Source organism: Coffea arabica, chromosome 8e (genome assembly GCF_036785885.1).
Source record: "Coffea arabica cultivar ET-39 chromosome 8e, Coffea Arabica ET-39 HiFi, whole genome shotgun sequence".
NCBI classification, from domain to species: domain Eukaryota; kingdom Viridiplantae; phylum Streptophyta; class Magnoliopsida; order Gentianales; family Rubiaceae; genus Coffea; species Coffea arabica.
In genome coordinates this window covers 5,307,251-5,331,236 of record NC_092324.1, presented here as the reverse complement: position 1 = coordinate 5,331,236, position 23,986 = coordinate 5,307,251, and the positions used below count along the sequence as shown (strand labels likewise).

General features: G+C 36.6%; 1 pseudogene; it reads left to right on the top strand.

Moving 5' to 3' along the window:
• The first annotated feature begins 21,872 nt into the window (after window positions 1–21,872).
• Window positions 21,873–23,577, top strand: LOC113703278 (isoflavone reductase homolog; annotated as a pseudogene).
• Window positions 23,578–23,986: the final 409 nt, after the last annotated feature.

The following is a 23,986-nucleotide window of genomic DNA, read 5'->3' as shown; positions in this document are numbered from 1 at the left end:
AAACACACAAGATACAACAAAAATAACAAAAATAAGAAAAATTGTCTAAATTAATAAAGTTGCTCTTCACACCGATATTGCCAAATCTTCCCCGGCAGCGGCGCCAAAAACTTGACGTGCGCGGGGTATACATATAATATTAAGCTCATCCCAATCAAGTTTTACATTTATAAATTCCTAAATACCCCACACGCGATTTATCGCAAGTATACGAATCGTGAGCGAGTATAGGGTATTAAGGGTCGATCCCACAGGGAAGATTGCAATTACCGGTGATTTTCGAACTCCTTTATTATTTAGACTACCACAAATATAAAAATAATGAAAATTAACACTAAAAAGCTCCGAGAGATATGGAATTCCTTACTACTCTTGCAAATGAAGTTACCGGTTAAATGAATGCTATTATCTTGACTAGTTATGGCGTAATTCCTAATGTATGTGAAACCTACTTTCGTAGTGAATCAACTATACTTGTAATTAAGCCATACCTACTCTCGTGGTTATGAAATTAACTACAAGTTCATTTCTTCTATGAAATTACATGAAACAAGTCACTTAAGCCACATAGGTGCACCTCTACTCTCGTGAGTGTACTCCCTAGGCTTATCACTTCTTTGAACTAGTGTTAAATTCCAATTTTCATTGCAAACTTAACACCTTAAGATTATCATAATTAATGGCCAGTTAATCATGATTAGATAACCAAAAGTGATAAATAACGTGCTCAAAATAATATCACCAAATAACCAAGTAAACCTCACAAACAAAATATAGCAAGTTCAACCATAACTCTAGGCATAAACTTTAACTAAACATAATAAAAACACAAAGCCAACTTGTATTATAATTAAACATGAAATCCAATACAAGAGAGAAAGTAGTAGAAGAGATATCACCCTTGTCACATGAGATCAACCTCTTCATCTTTGCTCCTCCAATCTTCATCCAAATCTAACTACAAATACAAGATGGATAAACTATTCTACCTATACTATACTAATGAACCAAGGAAACTCTAGTGAAAACTACATTTCTGGTGAGTTTCTCTAGCCTTCTCCCAAGTTATTTTGAATCCTGCAAGTCCATGGCTATATATAGATGAATGCAGTCAGGAAATGAGGCTTGAAACATCCCTTTTACAGCTGCTAATTGGTTGTCATACGTTCATCCATAGCTGTAAATTGTTGAAGGAGAAAACAGGTTGTACCAGCAGCTATTTCTGACCAGAATCTGGCTACTTCAACTGCTATTTTCTCTATGATGACGGCTGAATTAGCTCTTGTACAAAACATAGCAGTTGTAGTCCATTGAAATAGCTGTCCAATGCCTCAAGAATCATCCAATTTGGAGCTGTCTAGACCGAGATATGATAAAAATACCACTGACTGGTCAATTCCGCGTTTTCAGCTCTCAGCAGCAGACTTTGACTTCTGTATTTTGACATTTTGACTAGGAAAACAGCCGAATTGGACTTTGATGTCTTCACACCAAATGTAGATATATCTCTTAGCTTCAAAATGGTACCAAGATCACCTTGATCCGATCTGTGTGGCTCCAGATATAGTCAAAATACGAAAATGTGTCTGAATTGTCAAAGCTGACTTTTTCTTGATTCAAATTGCATTTTTCCTTTTACACTTCATATTTTATTTTCACCATTTTAATCCATCTTCAATCATCCAAATATTTTCTCAATGCACTTCATTTGATGATTGAATCATTAAACCTACAAAATATGAAGTTTTTACCATAAAAATCAATAGAAATGCAATTTTCATACTTTAACCACAAAATGCATATTTTCACTAGAATCTTAGTTAATTATTTATAAAACTAAATAAAACACACCAAAACTAATTAATAAAGCACACTAAAAATACGTAAAATATACTCTTATCAACAAGCATAAGCAATTAAATCAGGAAACATACAAATACCAATGAATAAAAGAAATAAATAAAATTAATTCGATCTCACAGATATTTGGAACCGCGCTTTCAAGTTAACATTCGACTAGAAAAAAGGAATTCAGCTTCCCATCATGGAGAAGAACAGAATGTTTCTCATTGTCTCTTGTGGCCGAAAAGAAGGAAAAAGAATTCAACTACTAGTCTGCCGGCTTACTCTTTTATTCCCCAAAAAAAGTAGTAATCAAACGGGAGCCAGACTTTGATGAATTAATCTTCCCTCCGTAAATGTTGCAAGCCCACTCTTCCTCAAACGATCCGTCCTTTTGCTTTTCCTTTTTGTTTCGTATTCAGACTCTACTACCAATAACACCGCATGTTTCCTAAATAGAAAAGGGTAACTACTAAGATAATATTCCAAATTCCCTAATCCAACACTAAAACTAATAATGAAGAATAAAATCTTCAAAATCGTCCTCCAATACTGCCTTGAATTTGATTCGGACTTGAAATTCGATTCCGAACGTGCCACCATCAAATTAATTGAAAAATTGCCCCTTTTTGTCACGTTTTGCTCCTTTTCCTACAATTACCACCAAATACCAAATATAAGTAGAATCGATCAATTAATATAATATTTGGCTAGAATAAAAGGGAAAATAATTATGAATTAAATGACAATTTCACACCCTATCAGTGTCCTACATTCAATTAATGCTTCTTACTGTATGAACACTCTGTCTTGTATTTTGCTCATGCTCACTGTATTTACTTTTTCCATGATCATACCAGTTCATTTAATACACCCCAGCTCCACCATCCTATTCAATGCTTATTGTTCAGGTAAAGCAATCCTTTCTTTGCTTAATTGCTTCTCGTCTGCTTAGTGCTTAGTTTATTCTGTTTCATTGTGTTTTATCTTGCAAGCCATGTTTGACCCTTTTGCCTATTGAGCAGCAATCATCTCTCTTATGCATGCCTGTTCTACCTGATTGAATAAACTTTAAATGATTTGTCATTATTATTGTTGCACGTTATAATTAACAAAATTCTCTTCGTTTTAGCTGCAATTCCATATGGGTCGGAAATATAAATTTTCATCAGAGGATGAATACCGTTTAGAAAAAACCATCGTGACCGTGAAAGATATATCAAGAAAATAGTTCAGCATAAAAAAGCAGCCCTTTTGCCTATTGAACACCAAAGTGCAGAAACGCAAGCCTTACCTATGACTACTGTTGCTCAGGCAATTGAGCACAATCTTTTTGATGTTCCTGTTCATGATGATCCGCCACCCAAACATACAATCAGCTGTTTTTGTTTGGATTTGCTTATGTTTTCACTTTCAGACAAAACAGATATTTCATCCATATCAGCTGTTTCTGCCATTGATCCATGTATTATTCTTCTCTTATTCTTATATGCTCTTACCTTTGTGTTCTTTTTTCTCCTGACTTATTGAAGACGTAATCATTTTCTTAATCTTTTATTCATATAATTTGTCCGCCTATAAATAATGATCCGATTTTATAGAGCCTCTTTTATCCAATTTCGTCAAATGTTCATGTACACCAATTTCTTCTTCCTTCTCATTCAGGTAGCAATAATATCGCTCTTTAAACCATTGACTACCAATATGAATTCGGAGAAACATGCTAGCTTTCCAAATCAATTCATTTCTCCATAAAATATTCAGCTTGCATTTCAAACTTTGAAATTTCAGCCTCATTCTCCACCATGAACGAAGGATTTAATATACCAACATCTTCAAACGTTCGAGCGGGTATCTTATCAAGTTTTCAATTTTCCTCCTATATTCTATATCCCATTTATACTGCCAAATACACTTCATTTTGCATATGACCAAATACCAGTCATGCTGTATACTTTTAGGTAATCATTGATGTTGAACAAATATACCACTCATACAGCAGATATAATCAGAGCCAAGCATATTGTCATCTGTTCCAAATTGTATTCACTGCCATGCTAAATGTTTTTCATGGAGCCACCTCGATTCTACTGTCCTTTTGGAGAGATTAGATTAGCACCACCCAAAATGCCTGATAAATTAGTACAACTTTATAAAGCAAACACTTCTAAATCAAAAGAGTTTAGACAATGTATTAGGAATTATAAAAACATGTTTGCTTATACATCTTTGGGAGTCCATTATGATAAAGATCTCAGTAAGAGGAATGATGGTATCTATACTTTTAGGGTGCAAGGACAGACATACCATTTTATTAACTCATTACTTTCTTCTGATGATGAAAAAGCATCAAACTTGCAACTATATTTTTATGATACAAAACATGAGTTACAAATAGAATGGCTATATCAAGCAAATTCAGGGAGTCTATTATAGAAAAATCAAGTCAACACTTAATGAAAATCTACACTCTGCTTTTATCCGAAGCTTGGCAGAACTTCAGGAGTTAGACAAATATCGGATATTTCTAAAGTCTGATCCAGGATTCGACCAACGTGTCTATAACACACCTACAGTATCTCAAGTTGCAGCCATTTGGTCTGAAAGTGTTCTGAATAATGCTCAGACTTCAAGAAACATCGAAATTTCTACAAAAACAGGCAAGAAGAAAATAGGTAAGCAATACTATGGATGTTATGATGCATTGCAGTACCTTCTTATATATGCTCGAGGCGAAACAGGTTGGCATCCAGAAATTCTTCGAAAATCAAATCTGATATATTTGAGCGACCTGATCAGACTTGCAGGGAAGAAAATTTACTGCTTCTTCATCAATGTAATAACATGGATCAAATTATCAATGCAGAAGAGAAATGTACAATCATATGTCTTTGTTGGACCATTATATGTTTTGAATTTCTTCTTGCTAGATCATAGCTTTAATCTTTAAATTTTTATTATTACTGTAGTTGTCAAGAAAAAAAAAACAAAGCCAATTGTTTCATGCCGAAAATACTATGCATACATGTTTCAAGTTAGAAATGGGGATCAATCAAATCTTCTGCATATCAGTCATCTTTTGCAGCAATACTCTGTTGACACTTATGTAAAACTAGAGACTTTAAGATTGGAATTTTACAAAGGCAGACAAAACAAATTAAGAACAGAAGCATATCAAGGATTGTTAGACATCGTTGCAAATGGTGAAACGAATGGCGCAAATGTTGGCAAGTGTATCATTTTACCAGCAAGCTTTGTAGGTGGTCCAAGAGATATGCGTCGCCGGTACATGGATGCAATGGCATTGGTGCAATGCTACAAAAAATCTGATGTTTTCCTTACTATGACCTGTAATCCATTATGGCCAGAAATCAAACAGTATTTGGACGAAAAAGATGAAACTTAGAATTGACTTGACTTAATTGCTTGTGTCTTCTGTGCAAAAATAGAACAGTTAAAGGAAGACCTGTTGAAAAAACACCTTTTTGGACAAGTAATAGCATATACATATATGATTGAGTTTCAAAAAACGAGGTCTACCATATGCTCACTTTTTGATCATCCTTAAAAACAAGTGAAAAATGTACTTTCCAAAAGAATATGACAAAATTGTCTCTGTAGAGTTGCCAGACAAAATCAGATCACCATATCTATTCTCTCTTGTTGTGAAGCACATGCTTCATGGTCTATGCAGATCTCTAAACCCAAAGAGCCCTTGTATGTGACAAAATCACAAATGCAAGAACAACTATTCAAAAGATTTTTCTGAGTTCACAAAGCATGGAAAAAGCTCATATCCACTGCATAGAAGGCGTGATGATGGAAACAATGTCATGATCAGAGATCATCAGTTGGATAGTCGTTGGGTTATCCCTTATAATGTGTATCTTTTAGCAAAATATGATTGCCATATCAATGTTGAAATTTGTTCTACTATTGAAACTGTAAAATATATATAAATATATATACAAGGGCTATGACCGAGTTATATATCAGCTGGGCACAGAACAAGTAGAAAAAGATTGTTGATGAAATAAAAAATTTTAGTCTGCTCGATGGATCTGTGCCCCAGAAGCTATGTGGAGAATCTTTGTTTTTTATCTCAGTGTCATTAATCCAGCTGTTATTGTTCTCTATTTACACCTACAAGATTATCAGCCAATGCCCTTCCATAAACATAGACCATTGCAGGATGTCATTGAAGATGAAAGACTTCAGCGAACAATGCTTACAGAATTCTTTGTTATGAATCGAACAAATAAGCAAAATAAAGATCTCAATTTATTACATATGGAATTTCCCCAAGACTTTGTCTGGGATGAAAATGATAGAATCTGGTATCCTCGAAAACGTGGACAGATCATCGGCAGTGTCACCACAGCATATCCGATAGAAGGTGAAAGATACTATCTTAGAATGCTCCTGATGCATGTTCGAAGACCAAAATCTTTTACTAATCTCAAGACAGTAAATGGATTCATTGCTTGTTCATTTAAGAGAGCTGCAGAAATTCGAGAATTGGTACAGATTAACAACGAGCAGAGCAATGTCTATCAGAAGCTATACTATACAAAATGCCATCATTTCTCAGGCAACTATTTGCTGTTATTTTGATATATTCTCCACCAAGCAATCCAAAAGACCTTTGGGACAAATTTTACCACTCATTATCAGAAAACATAGCAAATCAGTCATTCCTATCAGAGGAACAAACAAGAGCAGAAGTCATTCATCTTATTGATGAATATTTACAAATAATGGGAAAGAGTATAGCAGATTTTGGCTTCTCACAATTAATTCTAACAATGCCTTTCACTGCTATCACAAACGAAATTGAAGCAGAATATACAATTTCCATTTCTCGAGAAAATTTAGTAGCTCCATCTATGCTCAAAGAGATGCATTTGATAGAATAATGGAAAAAGTCAATGCCAATCTTCCAGTTGCATTCTTCATTAATGGAACTGGTGGTACTAGAAAATCCTTTTTATATAAGGCTTTGCTTGCAACTGTTAGATCAAGGGAAGATATTGCCCGGGCAATAGCAACATCTGGAGCTATAGCATCAATACTTCCTGGAGGTCGAACTGCCTATTCTCGCTTTAAGATACCTCTTCAGCAAGAAATTAACAGTACTTGTAACATCTCCAAACAAAGTGCCATCAGTCAATTAGTTCAAGTTGCAATGCTAATAATTTGGGATGAAGCAGCAATGGCCAAAAAATCTGCCATTATATTTGCTCAACTCTGACTCCATCTTTGGTGGAAAAGTAATTGTGTTTGGTGGAGACTTTTAACAAACTTTGCCGATGGTCAGAAAAGGTCAACGAGAAGATTATATCTCTGCATCCCTTGTCAATTCTTACCTATGGCCTCATCTGGAAAAGAACAGACTAACTGAAAATATGAGAGCACAGTCGGATCTCTCATTTTCTGATTTTTTGCTGAAAATAGAAAATGGAACAGAGCCAACTATTCTAGATAACAAAATCAGACTTCAATCTTCAATGCTTATACCTTTTATTGATGATACAACCTCATTAGACCTTCTAATAAATGCTGCCTATCCATCCTTGTCTGACTTTTAACTAGCAGTTCTGTAATTACTAACAGAGCCATTTTGAGTACAACAAATGATACTATTCAAGAGGTCAATCAAATTTTGATTCAAAGATTCCCAGGCAAGAAATCAAATACATCAATTTTGATCAAGCTGATCATGGAGATTTCCTAAATTCCATTTAGCCTCTTGAATTGCCCCCACATAAACTAATTTTGAAACCAATGCCCAATTATACTTCTCAGAAATCTTAACCATGCACAAGGTTTATGCACTGGAACACATCTCATTTGTTTAAATTTTGATAAGAATGTAATACATGCTGAGATTTCAGTTGGTATTTATACAGGTAAACATGTTTTCATTCCTCACATTCTATTGCATAGTTCAAATGTGACGCTCCCACTTTTTCCAAGGGCGAACCCGATGGTATCGACGGGACACCTGCCTAACTCGCGCCAGAACTCAAAACACAAAGCAGATAAAATTATATAAACCAAAAGTGTACTATTCACAATATATTCAATCCCAAAAGAGTATTTACATCCTCAAAAGGAGTTATCCAGACTACTACATTATCTTATACTAATAACCAAAATAAAAAGTAGACCCAAAGAGGGGTCCTTATACAGGTCACTAAAGCAAGAAAAAACATCTTAGTTCTCTGGCTATTATAAACTAAGCCTAACTATACTAGTGATAGTGCCAAAAGTTCCCCGCGTTGACCCCTGCTAAGGAAAACAAAGGGAAAGGGGTAAGCTATATGCTTAGTAAGTAAACAGGGGTAAAAACATAAATTTCACAGTAATACGAACAATTACGTCACAAAGATGTCAAATCGAAAATATAAAAGTGACAACACAAGTTAAGGATACAGGTTGGCTCCAAAACCACGTCATGTGCCATGTGTGACCTCCTGTCGACATTCTGTCGACCACAAATAAGGGTCCGTAGAACTCCACTTACTCCCACCGTACACCTTATCACCCATACTGGTCAGTCACCTCACAAACTGGCTTGACCAAACGAAATTGAGCTTGTTTCACAAGCTCGGTTCACAAACTTGGTTCACATACTCGGTGAACCGGATTCACAAACTTGGTGACCTCAAACTAGGTTGGACTGACTTCGACCAAACTCCGGCCAGCTCGAATAGTCCGTCTAGGTCTTGAGATCGGGCCCACAACTTCATATTTCACAAATTTCACAAAAGTCACCCCGAGCTACAAGCTCAAGGGGTTCAGCACCAAAATAATTCATATATACACAGCTCATAAAGAAGCACAAGTATAAATTAGGGTTTAGATCGAGTGTGATCAAGTACACTCTCGCCTAAGTACCCTCTCATCCACACCAAAGCACATAAACAAGTTATACACAAAAACGGCCTGAATACTTACACACAGAACAAGGATAGCAAAAGTACGAAAATCGCAACGCGAATGATAACTAGTAGGCCCCACTGGCTCCGTCTAACTCACCACCGTCTGAAATAGAAGAGTGTACCACATTATTCCACAAACGGCTACTAGAATGTATAAATAAAACAAAATGGCAAAATTGGCACATGCATGCACGGAAACGGCTTGCGGAAACGGAAACGGAAACGGGCATAGTTGCTATTCCATTCTGTTTTGATCAGATTTCAGGCTACAGGTATCGGATCGAAGTGTATGAGGTACCGTTGTGAAACTAAGAAGAAGGGCTACAACTTTTATGAAGACACCTCAAGCCAGATCTCAATGGAACTAGGACAAAATTGCACAAAACAGTTCCAGCCGTTTCATTTCAGATTACCAAACAGGCCCTGCTTGAACGACCATAACTCATGACTCAGAGGTCGGAATCAAGAAATTACAAAGGCATTGGAAAGATTATTGATAAAGCTATAACTTTTGTGTTGTGACCAAAAACTGAATCGGTACAGACCATAGGGAAAAATGGGTCGAAAGTTTCTGTCAGAACTGTCCAACTTTAAAGGTAGTTTTGACACATGATCTTGTTTTGGGTATAACTAGAGCTACGGAACTCGGATTTGGACGCACTTTATACTTTTTTGAAGGGAAATCAAATATCTACAAGTCTTATGAAGACCTCAACACCCAGTTCACATGTTATCGAAGTGAACTGAGCACGGTCAGAAACGAAAGCAAGAGACATAACACAACTCGGAATTTAGAACAGATGCAAGGGTTTTGGCCATAACTCAGGCTACACAGATCCGTTTAACCTGAAATTTTGCAGGAACAATAAGGAATTAAGAAACTACAACTTTCATGTTTTGGGTAAACCTAGAATCAGTACGTAACATCAAGAAAAATGGAGCTCAAGTTCAGGTTCTAGGCTGCCCTGTTTGGGGGTTTGAACGGTTCCGCACATCGCAAACGCATGGTTCGTTTTCATGGTTCTCATGCAAGTTTTCTAACCAATTTCATACCAAATATACACACGTATACTAACTTCTAAATGGCCTACAAATGGGCCGAAACTTTCCCTCTAAGTCACCATAAAATTACCAAACACTAACCAAAACCCCTAACCTCACTTCATTTGCACCAACGAAATTATTCTAACAATCTACTAACCAAACTCTAACCAACTAAACTCTAGCCAAGCTAAACTAACCCAATGGAGTCTAGGGTTTCATGGTCCAAACCAGATTTGGCTAGGAAGCAACCATATAAAGGAAATAATCATACCAAAGATTCCATTTGCAAGCCAAATAAGTAACCAAATCAACTAAAGAAAGTATAAAGTAAAAGCCCTAATTCCTCATAGCCTTAACTGAAATTTCAGCAACATGATCATCAAAGTAAACCATGAAAGTACTCTAAAATCACCATATATTCACCATATAAACCATAAAAGAGCACAACCATAACAAAAGCATCACTTTTCATAGTTTCAAAGCTTAATCACCAAGAGGTAACTTTCAAATCAAATGATCTACCTTCAATCAAGCCTTGTTGATGATTAAACCACAACAATCAAGTAGCAAAGATGTTGTCTTAAACTCCAAGATCAAGATGGGAGCTAGAAGAAGTTGAACTTGGAAGAACTTTTCCTTTCTCTCTTGCTCTTGCTCTCGGCCCTCCCTCTCTCTCTCTCTTTGGTTTTATTTTGTTTTGCTTCTTATGATTATCTTGCACATCCTATGATATATAAGTTTAGTCAAAGCCTTAGAAGATATTTTCCAACACCACCAATCACATAAAAGCTCCCAATTTGCTCCTTAGCCCTTACACCTTTAATTTCTCTTTCTTACACTATTGCCCAAACATATATAGAAAGCTTTCAATTAACTCCATAGGACATAAACTTAATCTAGTCCAAACTAATTAATCTTACTTAATTTCTCTACTAATCACCCTACTAACTTAATCATCTACACTTAATCATACTTTCTCCATAATAAAAACAATTAAACAACAACCTTTATAACATTGGCAAAATTAGGGTTTTAAACCCAACTTAAACTTTCTAATCTATTGGAACACTAGAGGGTTTATTAGTCTGAGGTTTTCTAACTTTTTTAAACTTACTTTACCTATATAAAATAAATCGAATCCTATACTTACTTGTACCAAAACACACTCTAGAATACCAAACATGAATTACAACTCAAATTTGTGATTAATACAAAAACTAGGATTTTATAAATAATCCAATTTAGGGTTTCTAATAATTTAGTACAAAATAGAACACAATGCTATTAATGTCACATAATTTCTAAATTAAGAACTATCCGGGGTCTCACAACCTCCCCCTCTTAGAACAATTTCGTTCTCGAAATTAATACCTTTGTTTGCGAACAGAGAGGAATACGTCTCCATCTAAACTTCACATACCACTGGTACGTTTTCTACCTTCAACTGATCCACTGGAGCATTCATTACATCACTCAATGCCCCCCGTGCACCCTTGAGAGCTAACTCAATAAGGTCCACCTACAATTTTCGTTCTCCTATCATACCTCACCTCCCTCGTACACCACACTAACAATTACACTCTTATTGGTAATAGGGGTTGGTATTTCTAGATCATACGATAATTTTTTCTAGAAAGCGTACCGTCGATAACTGCCGCAGGGTCAGTCACTTCTTGATGACCCATTGAATATACTCCGGTCGGTGCTTTGGGTCGATTCCCCGCTACATTGGTCGGTTTAACTGTGGTCCTTTCTGTCGATGGCTTATATCCTTCTTTCTGCATCTTAGGGCATTGAGCAATCAGATGTTTCGTTCTGCCACATTTAAAATATTTTCGTACCGAACTATTTTTTCAACAATTCTCATCAGTGTGATTGCCCTCACAGAAACCACAGGTCGGCTTAGTTCCTGTTGTTGACCCTCTATGTTGGGCACTTCTCTGGAACCTTTGCCCTACCTGACATTTTTTCACATTATCTCGTGGACCACCCATTCCTCGGCCTATCTTAGAGGGTGGCTCGCTTCTCGAGTTTTGTCCGGTCGCAACGTTGCTTGAGTTAGGTTGCTTTCTTTTTTGGTCATGGAAGGCTTTTACCTGTCCCTTAGCAGTCTCAATTTTCTGAGCCTTTTCTAGTGCTTGGCTAAATGTGTTTAACTGAGCGGCTGCTAGTGCCTCCTGAATCTCCACATTTAAGTCTTGAACGAAACGACGGATTTATTTTTGCTCCGTTAGCACCAACTCCGGAGCAAAGTGGGAGAATTTTGTAAACTGGGTTTCATACTCTGCCACATTAGATGCCCCTTGACTCAGGCGGATAAAATCATCTTCCCATTTCTCTTGCACAATGGGCGGCAGATATTTTTCATTAAATTTTGGTGTAAAATTAACCCATGTCCAGGGGGTCTGTTCTCGCTCCCACTTGACTTTAATCACATTCCACCAAATTCGAGCAACCCCCTCAAACTGAAAAACAGCAAAAGATATCTATCGTTCCTCCGAATACCCAAGTACGGCAAATATATCCATCATACGGTCCATCCAACCCTCTGCTAGGTCAGGATTAAGTCCACCTATAAATTTTGGAGGTGCAAATTTTTGAAATCGTTTTAAGGCACGGTCCACCCCCTCATGATTGCCTGGATTATTTCCAGAGTTTCCTGTAGTATTCCCATGGCCCTGACCCTGTTGGTCAACCATACGTTCTAACAGGTCAGCCATCCGCTGGATAGCTGTAGCTACTTGATCTGGCTCATGTTCATTTTCCCTTACAGAGCTTCGTCCTTGCCCTCTATCTCTACCCCAACCACCGGAGTCCATTTAGATTCAAAGTCTATAAATCCCAATAAAATGTACACTTATTATTCAAAATGTGAACAAGGTAGAGAATACCAAATGAAAATGCACATATACAAGAGTCACACAAAAGATGAACCCAAAAAGATTGTTTTCAACTCTATACATATATGTACACAAAAGGTTATATACAGAAAGTGTACACAAAAGTCACATATATATTTACAAAGTCATACCAAAAGAGATACAAATCACCCGATCTCCAGTCGGTACAAAATTCAGTATACACATGAGCACTCCGACTCCAAAATCTAGTCAGTCAACCAAATAACAAAAGAAACTAGCCATGCCAGTTCTAACAAAAGTAATCCGCCAGATAGTCAAAAGAAAGTACAAATGCGACCCTAAACGCCTCCCCTAGGGGCCCAATCCCCAACAGAGCCCAAGGTGTCAACCTCATCCATCGGCTCTGGACCGATAGCTCGTGGCGATGCCTCTGCGGCCATATCCAATAGGACTTCACAGTCCAACATAATTCCCCGGACCCGCTCCCTCAGCTGCCCCTTCATGGCGAAGAGGTGCTGGTGTGTGTCATGGAGCTGTCGACGAAAAGCATCCGTCTGCTCCTCCTCATCCGTAAAGCCCTACTCCAGCTCCCGGATGCTCAAAGCCTGTCCGTGGGCCACCCCTCTGGCCTCCTCGAGCTGTCGAAGTAAACGATCGTTCGCCTTCCCCAGGCAAAGTCGCTCGTCGTCCACTGCCAGGACGATCTCATCAGGATAACCATATGTATGTCGGCACTCACATGGCCGATTCATTCGGCCAAAAGGTGAGTATAGAGTATATGGGCCCCCAGGCTTCCTCTGGTATCTAAGTACACGCCGGCGTAACACCTGGTTCACTGGAACCCCAGCACTCGGAGGTCTCGGTTCTGGTCTCACTCCACTAGGCTCCCCGGCCTCCATACCTACAAAACATTAAGTCTTCAGTTCACCGGCATTTCAGTTTAAATTATACCATTCATCTTAAATAGAAATATGTAATGCCTATCACGTATATCCCACTTGCCCAATTCCTCTAACCTAGGCTCTCTGATACCACCTGTGACGCCCCCATTTCTCCCAAGGGCGAACCCGAGGGTATCGGCCGGACGCCTGCCTAGCTCGCGCCAGGACTCAAAACACAAAGCAGATAAAACTATATAAACCAAAAGTGTACTATTCACAATATATTCAATTCCGAAAGAGTATTTAAATCCTCAAAAGGATTTATCCAAACTACTACATTATCTTATGCTAATAACCAAAATATAAAGTAGAACCAAAGAGGGGTCCTTATACAGGTCACTAAAGCAAGAAAAAATATCTTAGTTCTCCGGCTATTACATACCAAGCCTAACTATACTAGTGATAGTGCCAAAAGCTCCCCGTGTCGGCCCCTGCTAAGGAAAACAAAGGGAAAGGGGTAAGTTAGATGCTTAGTGAGTAAACAGGGGTAAAAACGTAAATTTCACAGTAATAAGAACAATTATATCACAAAGATGTCAAATCGAAAATATAAAAGTGACAACACAAGTTAAAGATACAGGTTGGCTCCAAAGCCACGTCATGTGCCATGTGTGACCTCCTGTCGACACTTCGTCGACCACAAACAAGGGTCCGTAGAACTCCACTTACTCCCACCGTACACCTTATCATCCACACTGGCCAGTCACATCACAAAATGGCTCGAGCAAACGAAATTGAGCTTGGTTCACAAGCTCGGTTCACAAACTTGGTTCACATACTCGGTGAACCGGATTCACAAACTTGGTGACCTCAGACTAGGTTGGACTGACTTCGACCAAGCCCCGGCCGACTCGAATAGTCCGTCTAGGTCTTGAGATCGGGCCCACAACTTCATCATATTTCACAAATTTCACAAAAGTCACCCCGAGCTACAAGCTCAAGGGGTTCAGCACCAAAATAATTCATATATACACAGATCATAAAGAAACACAAGTACAAATTAGGGTTTAGGTCGAGAGTGATCAAGTACACCCTCGCCTAAGTACCCTCTCATCTACACCAAAGCACATAAGCAAGTTATACACAAAAACGGCCTGAATACTTACACACAGAACAAGGATAGTAAAAGCACGAAAATCGCATCGCGAATGATAGCTAGTAGGCCCCACTGGCTCCGTCTAACTCACCACCGTCTGAAATAGAAGAGTGTACCACATTATTCCACAAACGGCTACTAGAATGCATAAATCAAACAAAACGGCAAAATTGGCACATGCATGCAGGAAACGGCTTGCGGAAACGGAAACAGAAACGGGCATAATTGTTGCCCCAGTCTGTTTTGATCAGATTTTAGGTTACAGGTATCAGATCGAAGTGTATGAGGTACCGTTGCGAAGCGAAGAAAAAGGGCTACAACTTTTATGAAGACACCTCAAGCCAGATCTCAATGGAACTAGGACAAAATTGCACAAAACAGTTCCAGCCGTTTCATTTCAGATTACCAAACAGGCCCTGCTTGAACGACCATAACTCATGACTCAGAGGTTGGAATCAAGAAATTCTAAAGGCATTGGAAATATTATTGATAAGGCTATAACTTTTGTGTTGTGACCAAAAACTGAATCAGTACAGAGCATAGGGAAAAATGGGTCCAAAGTTCCTGTCAGAACTGTCCAACTTCAAAGGCAGTTCTGACACCCGATCTTGTTTTGGGTATAACTAGAGCTACGGAACTCGGATTTGGACGCACTTTATATTGTTTTGAAGCTGAAACAAAGATCTACAAGTATTATGAAGATCTCAACACCCAGTTCACACGTTATCGAGGTGAACAGAGCACGGTCAGAAGCGAAAGCAAGAGACATAACACAACTCGGAATTTAGAACAGAAGCAAGGGTTTTGGCCATAACTCAGGCTACACAGATTCGTTTGACCTGAAATTTTGCAGGAACAACAAGGACTTAAGAAGCTACAACTTTCATGTTTTGGGTAAACCTAGAATCAGTACGTAACATCAAGAAAAATGGAGCTCAAGTTCAGGTTCTGGGCTGCCCTGTTTGGGGGTTTGAACGGTTCCGCACATCGCAAACGCATGGTTCGTTTTCATGGTTCTCATGCAAGTTTTCTAACCAATTTCATACCAAATATACACACGTATACTAACTTCTAAATGGCCTACAAATGGGCCAAAACTTTCCCTCTAAGTCACCATAAAATTACCAAACACTAACCAAAACCCCTAACCTCACTTCATTTGCACCAACGAAATTATTCTAACAATCTACTAACCAAACTCTAACCAACTAAACTCTAGCCAAGCTAAACTAACCCAATGGAGTCTAGGGTTTCATGGTCCAAACCAGATTTGGCTAGGAAGCAACCATATAAAGGAAATAATCATACCAAAGATTCCATTTGCAAGCCAAATAAGTAACCAAATCAACTAAAGAAAGTATAAAGTAAAAGCCCTAATTCCTCATAGCCTTAACTGAAATTTCAGCAACATGATCATCAAAGTAAACCATGAAAGTACTCTAAAATCACCATATATTCACCATATAAACCATAAAAGAGCACAACCATAACAAAAGCATCACTTTTCATGGTTTCAAAGCTTAATCACCAAGAGGTAACTTTCAAATCAAATGATCTACCTTCAATCAAGCCTTGTTGATGATTAAACCACAACAATCAAGTAGCAAAGATGTTGTCTTAAACTCCAAGATCAAGATGGGAGCTAGAAGAAGTTGAACTTGGAAGAACTTTTCCTTTCTCTCTTGCTCTTGCTCTCGGCCCTCCCTCTCTCTCTCTCTTTGGTTTTATTTTGTTTTGCTTCTTATGATTATCTTGCACATCCTATGATATATAAGCTTAGTCAAAGCCTTAGAAGATATTTTTCAACACCACCAATCACATAAAAGCTCCCAATTTGCTCCTTAGCCCTTACACCTTTAATTTCTCTTTCTTACACTATTACCCAAACATATATAGAAAGCTTTCAATTAACTCCATAGGACATAAACTTAATCTAGTCCAAACTAATTAATCTTACTTAATTTCTCTACTAATCACCCTACTAACTTAATCATCTACACTTAATCATACTTTCTCCATAATAAAAACAATTAAATAACAACCTTTATAACATTGGCAAAATTATGGTTTTAAACCTAACTTAAACTTTCTAATATATTGGAACACTAGAGGGTTTACTAGTCTGAGGTTTTCTAACTTTTTTAAACTTACTTAACCTATATAAAATTAAATCGAATCCTATACTTACTTGTACCAAAACACACTCTAGAATACCAAACATGAATTACAACTCAAATTTGTGAGTAATACAAAAACTAGGATTTTATAAATAATCCAATTTAGGGTTTCTAATAATTTAGTTCAAAATAGAACACAATGCTATTAATATCACATAATTTCGAAATTAAGGACTATCCCGGGGTCTCACATCAAATGATGAATCTTACCCATTGCCCTTCAAGGGAACTCAATTTCCAATTTCATTATGCTTTGCTATGACAATCAACAAGTCACAGGGACAAACACTTGATTTTGTTGGAATATACTTAAAGGAACCTGTCTTTTCACATAGACAATTATATGTTGCATTGTCAAGAGCAAAAACCTCAGCAAATGTACTGTCCATTCTACATATACCAATTATACTCAAAATATTGTTTATCATGAACTCCTAGCTGCTGCAGCTGATACTTGAGTAATAATTATATTCATAGTTACATTATAGAATTTTGTGTATACCTCTTATCTGCTTCTATAACTTAATCTTATAGTCAATATCTATAAACCTTTTTATCCTATACTGCAAATATGGATCATAGATGCATGTCCATTAGTGATCTAACAGAAAAATCTCAAGATTGGACGATCAAGATCACTGTGATTGAAAAATCAAATATATTTCCTGCAAAAGACCAAGGCTCTTTGTTCCAACGCTTTATGTTTGCAAATGAAAAAGTAAAACACTTGTACTATTTCTTACAAACTGCTTATATTTTTTACCATACACTTATGTTTACAAACTGCTTATGGTTTTTTACCATCTAACTGTTATACAGCATTTCTGATATCTATTATCTTTCCTTCTTCTTATTAACTATTTCATATATGTAACTCACTACTCTTTTTTTCAGAATGAAACAATTCAGGCAATTGCATTCAATAAGGATATGAGCCATGCAGATAGCAAACTTCAACTGTATCATGCATATTATATTGGCAATGCCAGTATATCGCTCATAATAGATGCAAGAAATCAAGTTGGATCCCTGCCATATCAGCTCATAGTAAAAAGGCCACCTTCATTAAAGTAGCAACCAATGCAAAAGAAATTTAATTTGAAGATCATTTCCCAATTACTTCATCATTTTGGTAGCTTGATAGATACAAAAACAGTGATGTTGACAGATTTAGTACTACTTCGCTTCCTCAATTTACAATTACATATAAATAGACCATATATTTTCGCATTAACTATCTTACACAAATTATACTGCACTTGCTCAACATTCCACTACGGATATCCTCTGCACTGTTATACAAGGATTCCCAGAAGCAGTCATACCAACTGCTAAAGCACCTCGAACAATTTAGAGATTTGTTGCTGTAAACCTAGAGTATGACTTCTATTTAAATTTTTCCCAATCTTATACTCATCTAACCAGATATCATATATTAAAAATGCATATATTTCTATAAATATCCATGTATATTTACGTTCATTAAGATTGTCATATATATTGTTCGTGCAAATCCAGACCGCTATTCGTCTATATTGAAGGAATTCAGTTGATGAACATGATTCATACATACCCAATCATACTGATTATCAGGCCAAAGATCACAGCATATCATGGTAAATCCTCTATAACACAAACAAACATATATTTTTCTTACCAAATGCTCGTATGTATACATCGACTCAATAGATTTTTTTTTTTTTTAACTTTTCACTTGCTTATTTACCTAGATTATTGAAGCAATTGATATCACTACAAGACCAAATACTACAATAATTCTTGATCCCCCACTTCAACAGGCAGCTACAATGAAAATCTGGTATGAATAATTGCAGCACCCTCTATAACTAACATTTATCTAACCATAAGAAAAATATCTATATGAGTCAATATTCTAACTCTCAACCTATATTACAGGATCAATGAGAACAGATCATATATCCACAAAGTCATCAATGAAAAATTATATGAAAAAGACAAACAACAACTAGTTGCGCCACTCCAAACTCAGATATGGCCAATCTCACAGATCATTTCTTCCACGCCGTAGGTACATCTCATTGCCAGTCAAGTTCCGCTTTAATGCCTCATCTACATTGTTCCTATAACTTCACAATATCCTTCATCCATCATTACATTTATTCCTCTCAGATTCATTACACCTCCAGTATATCAGGATTTCATATAATACATATTTGTATTCTCTTTTTACATTCTCAAATATTTTACTTGCCCTTTGGAAACTTATCCATTATGATTTTAAACTCTTACTACAACAGATCAAACATTTCTGGATCAAAGGAACTCCATTAATAGTCAATCTGAATCAACGCTTTTTCTCTCCTACTTGTCCTGCATGCAACAAGTCTACCGGTGCTTTGATGGATGTTGAATTTGATTATAACTTTTGTGACTCCAAGAACAAAATTTCAAGACCCAAGTAAGTATTCAATTTGATAGATCTACACAGCAATTACAATTTTTTTACCAAATAAAAATTTTAAACTTTCCTTTGCTAATATTTCACGATCACAGCAGAGGACAAGCATGTAGAAACATTGCTTGGATTCACTAGTTCAAAAATCTGTGAAAGATACCTCAAGGTACTGAATTCAACTTACCTTCATAAAAAGCCAATATATAATACATGCTTATTCACAACATTTTAACATTCATTATAAATATATATCACAGAAAGATCCAATTCCTATTCAGCACATCAATGAAGAATTACAGTATTAGACACTTCTTTGTGAAATCAGATCATATTGGCCACCTCAGAGACAATATATGCCACTCTACTTTTTAACAGCATTCATCCCACAAGAATCACCACGTGAAGCACTGTCTCATAAAGTCATTCAGAGCATGCCATCGACATTGCTAACAAGACCAGCATCTCCACTGAGTAATACGCCTCAAGAACTATTTTAGACACTAACAGCACTGAAGCGCCTGCCTCTTCAACCTCAACCACTAAGAAAACAACTCCACCCCATTCAAAGTTGCCAGAAATCTCATCATCCATCAAGCGCAATCTTGAGCCAGATTTCTCTCAAGCCACAAAGCATCAAAAACTAAACTAACAGTTTACATTGCGGTTGGATCTAACACGAAAAATTGCACTTTTTGTTTAACAACCAAGGCAGCTCTCTAGAATTTTGTTCTATAAAAATTGCAACTAACTTCTGTATTAAGCTACAATCTCTAATTAGGATGTATATATAAAAAACACATGCTTTTTGCTTTCCTATTCATAATCTATTTCCTACATAAACATCTTCTTCATAAATAAACATTCAGTTAACACTCTTACACTATATACAACAAATACCAATTTCACATTGCTCTACATTTACAAATACTATCTAATATTTACTTAATCTATATTTACTACTATAATATTCAACAAATAATAACCCTCTGTTTATCATTCCTTCTACTTTATTTTATATTCCTCATCACTCAACAACACCATAATATGGGTACCCAGCGATAGCCGCAGGGTCCAATGCCTAGTAAATAATAAGGTGCAGCCACTAATTCATGGGGAAGGGGGGGTTAAAGGGCATATATTTGTGTAGACCTGATTTTAGGTCCTACTAGTAGATTTTATTGCCATTAAGTAATCAAATAATCATTGTGATATTGGATGACATTGGCTGTTTAGGGTAGACCAATGTTGTATGATGTTAAACCTAATAATCAATGTTACTTGAAAAGTTGTATCTTGAAAGGAGGAGTTCAACAAGAAGTCAAACAAGCCCAATTAAGGTTTTTTCTTTAAACCGTCTATGTGAGTATGAATATAAGGAAAATGTCCACAAATAGCAAATGGTTGTTGTAAATTACAACATACAAGAGAAAAGGGAGGGTATAAAAAGGAGGAAGAAGTACGTACTACTTATTAGGAATGCACAGGACTGCAATGCCACTACAAGAAAAGGGGGATAGGAACGATTGCTACGGTGATCATCACTTAAACTTTAAAAGTCGTAATTGATCAAAAAAATAACAATATTTAGATTACATCATATATATCATTTTCAATGTTATGTGTGACATTCATAAAATTTTATTCTACATTTATATCGTGTTAAAATAATTTACTTTATGAATGAATGAACTTACATTCAGTTGAATTGAGTAAAACCATTCATAAACGGTTCACTTGTCAACTGTTTTCATGCTTGTGGAGCGTGTTTCAGTCAAGGCCATAACGAAGATGCTTTCCATCTATTTCCCATTTTATATAAAATTATAGGAGGTTGTGGCAATATTCTAAAAACTTAAGAGGGTTATCTAATATGATATAAAAGTATTGCGAAATTATTAGTAATTTACCCTTTATTAAATGATCACGTGAATGTGCTATCCCCTCAAGTAACGAAAAAGCCAACAAGCATCCCATGGCTGATTATTTCATCGTATGGATGTTCCACCCCTTGCCTGTTGGTCAAACAATAAATAATGGGATAATTTTAAATACCTCTCCTAAGATTTCTAATAAGTTTGCTCATCTTCTCTTGACTTTCAAAAATTTAACATACCTCCCCTATTTGGCATTTTTGTGCACCGTATCAGCCCAAAGCAGAAAAAGATACAATAAAACAACAATTCAAAGAGAGAAAGACTATAATTTTGTACCAAGAAAGCCCTTTTGTATCTAGCAACAATTTGTTTTAACAAATTTTTAATTGAATTGAAAGTTGGAGACCAAAAGCAAAAGTTTGAGATTTTTCAAGTTTCAGATTCTAATTTCATTTTAGGGAAAGAAATGATGTTATTGGTGCATTTTCAGAAACCATCCCTTTGGGTCTCAGATATCTATATAAAGTCTTTCGTTTCTTAAACTCCTCAAAGCCATCGCATGTAGGGTCTCAATTAATCTCCATATAAAGTCTTGCGGATCTTAAACTCCTCAAAGCCGGGGGGGGGGGGGGGGGGGAAGGAAGAAAAAACTAGAGGAAATGGCAAAGAGTAAGATTCTTGTAGTTGGGGGCACAGGCTACATAGGTAAGTGGATTGTTAAGGCCAGCTTAGCTCAGGGGCATACAACCTATGTCCTCCAACGCCGAGAAATTGGCCTGGACATTGACAAAGTGCAGATGTTATTGTCCTTTAAGGAGAAAGGAGTCCACCTCGTGGAGGCTTCATTTTCTGACCATCAAAGCCTTGTGGATGCTGTAAAGTTTGTGGATGTGTTTGTCTGCGCTATGTCTGGATCGTTTTACCGAAGTCATAACATTTTGTTGCAGCTTAAGCTTGTTGAGGCTATCAAAGGAGCTAGTAATATCAAGGTACGACCAATCTAAACACTGAATTCTTGAAAGTTAAATACTACTATTTTTAACTACTATTGTATTGTAATCCCACTAAACTACTTGTTTATTTTCTTTCCTTGTCCCTAAAAATTTTAGACACGTCCATCCCGTATTTTGTAGAAGAAATTTCTAAACTCTCAACATAATAGGAAATTAATTAAAACTTTTGCATGTCTCTCCAAATCACAGTATGTTGATGATAACTATTAATATAAAAGGAAAATTTCCCTCCGTCCCATTAATACTTGTCATCCTTAGTTAAGGACAAAATTTTGCATAGTATATTGAGATTTGGTACTCAAGAATTATTCTTAGAATTTGATATTCTAAGGAAGAAAATAAATCCAAAATATGTTAAAAAATTAAGCTCTAAAAGTCATCCTGTTAACCAGAGGTAAGAGTAGTAATTTAGAATTCTTTATAGCCAGATTTTGATAGTTTTACTCCTACAGTAATATGTCCATCAGAATAGTAATGCTTTACTTTATTCTCTTATTTTTGCCGCGTTTCTTGCCATCACAGTTCGGCATGGATCCTGCTAGAATGGGAGACGCCCTTGAACCAGGAAGGGTAACATTTGATGAGGAGATGCTTGCAAGAAAGACAATTGAAGAAGCTAAAATCCCTTTTACCTATATCTGTGGTAGCTATTTCGCTGGTTACTTTGTGGACAACTTATCTCATATCATATGGGTACACTAGTTCCTCCAAGAGAAAAAGTCAACGTGTATGTGAATGGCAACATCAAAGGTGCCTACCAAATTTTACTCTGTTGTGAAATTTCTGTGTCTCTATGATTAATCATGGAATTCTTTGAAATTATAATCCACATGAAATCCTCATAAGTTTGGTTGTTGAATTTTGTGAAAAACCGGCGTTGCAGTGGCTTATACGGCTGAAGATGACATAGCTATTTACATGATAAAGACGGTAGATGATCCAAGAACACTGATCTTTATCTCCGAGCACCCGATAATATTCTCACTCCAAAGCAATTGATTGGAAAGTGGGAAAAGCTTATAGGAAGAGAACTAGAAAAATGTAGCATTTCTCCACAAGACTTGCTAGCTTCTGTGAAAGGGTGAAAATGAGCTCCTCGTTTAAGTTTTTCTTTTGACTTCTTTCTTGGTTACATTTCAAGTTTTCTTTGATTAATTTTCAAGTTTTGGATTTGTGTTATAGAGGCATGGATTATGCTGCCCAAGTTGTAGTTTGCCACGTCTATCACCTGTTCACTGAGGGCTGTTTGACAAAGTTTGAAGCTGGAAAAGATGGGCAAGAAGCTTCAGAGCTTTAACCAGAAGTTGCATACACCAGCATGGATTCATACTTGAAACGTTATGTTTAGATATGTTATTCCAAAATTTGTCTCTTGGGGTATGAAGTAGAATTCAATAAAACTCTGTGCTTCAAAAAGAGGATTCTGTCATAATCTTTGATGTATTTGGAACCATGCAGAAGATCATTACATTATGGGCCAGTCTAACGAATGCCTACTAGGCACTTGTTAAGACATAATTTAAATGTTAAATTTTTTGAAAGATAAAATTAAGTAGAAAAGTATATAAATGTAAGGAAAGATAATAATTATTAGTATATGATTATACATGATAGGTTAGATAGAATTTAGACGCGTCAACAAGTATGCATTGAGCATTCGTCAACAAGTATGCATTGAGCATTCGTCAACAAGTATGCATTGAGCATTCGTCAAACCGATGTAATTTATTAACACGTCATCTGGAGGTGTTAACTAA